Source organism: Otolemur garnettii, unplaced genomic scaffold, assembly GCF_000181295.1.
Source record: "Otolemur garnettii isolate 467f Iridium unplaced genomic scaffold, OtoGar3 scaffold00003, whole genome shotgun sequence".
NCBI lineage: Eukaryota > Metazoa > Chordata > Mammalia > Primates > Galagidae > Otolemur > Otolemur garnettii.
The window spans coordinates 13,369,091-13,370,348 of NW_003852398.1; positions in this window are offsets into that span (position 1 = coordinate 13,369,091).

Sequence of the window (1,258 nt, forward strand, 5' to 3'; positions counted from 1 at the left end):
AAAAAAAAAAAAAAAAAAGGCTTCCTCACTGTGCTCAAGCTTCCACATCCAGTGCTGCTAAAGGATGCCCCCCTCAACCCTGCTTGGACTCTTAACACCTCACTGTGGGCCACTGTATCTCACCCACCCTATAATGCCAGTCTTGCTCACTTTACCCATTAATTTTAGGAATGACTTGGGAAAGAAGTTTTTTCCTTTTAATTGGCTTCTCTTTGACATTTAAAACAATTTATATTTTAATTAGAGTAAAATTAACTTTCTGGTATATAAATATAACTTTCTGATTTCTATATATAATTTTAACACATGTAGATTTGTAAACACCTCCACAATCAGGATATACAACAGTTCAATCACCATAAAACGTGTTCTCACATTCTCTTTGTAGTTACACCCTATTCCCAGCCCCTAAACCCTGAAAATAACTGATAGAGTCTTTGTCTCTAGTTTTGTCTTTTCAAGAATGTCATATAAATGGAATCATGTAACTTTTTTTTTTTTTAAAAACAGCTATATTGAGATATAATTAACATGCCACATGTTTTGCCCACTTAACCTGTACAGTAGTTTTTAGTGGATATACAGATAGATGCAACCATTACCATACTCAATTTTAGAACTTTTTCATCATCTCAAATAGAAACTTTGTACTCCTTAGCAATTATTCCTGTCCTTTCCCCTACCCTCCCTACCCTCAGCCGACTTACTTGCCCCAGTAAGGCAATCACTAATTTCTGTTTGTAACCTATTCTGGACATTTCACATACATGGAATGATATGTGGTCTTTCATTACTGCCTTCTTTCACTTAATGTTTTAGTGGTTCGTCCATATTCTAGTGTGTACCAGTACATTCATTTTTATGTCTTCATCATCCATTGTTAGGCTATATCACCCTTTTATCCATTTGTAAGTTGATGGACTTTGGGAATATTTTTTCCTTTTGCCTATGCTAATGCTGCTATAAACATTTCAGAACAAGTTTTTGTGTGCATGTGTTTTCATTTCTTACCTAGCAGTAGAATTTCTAGGTTATTTGTTAGCTCAAATGTTTAATTATTTTGAGGAACTGCCGGATCGTCTTCCAAAGCAGCTGCATCCTGTACGTTCCCACCAACAGTATACAAGGTTCTAGTTTCTCCGTATCTTTGCTATCTTTGTTATCTGACTTTTTGATTCTAGTCATTCTAATGGATATGACATCATGTGTTTGTGGTTCTCACTTGCTTTTCTCTGATGACTAATTTCATCCACCTTTT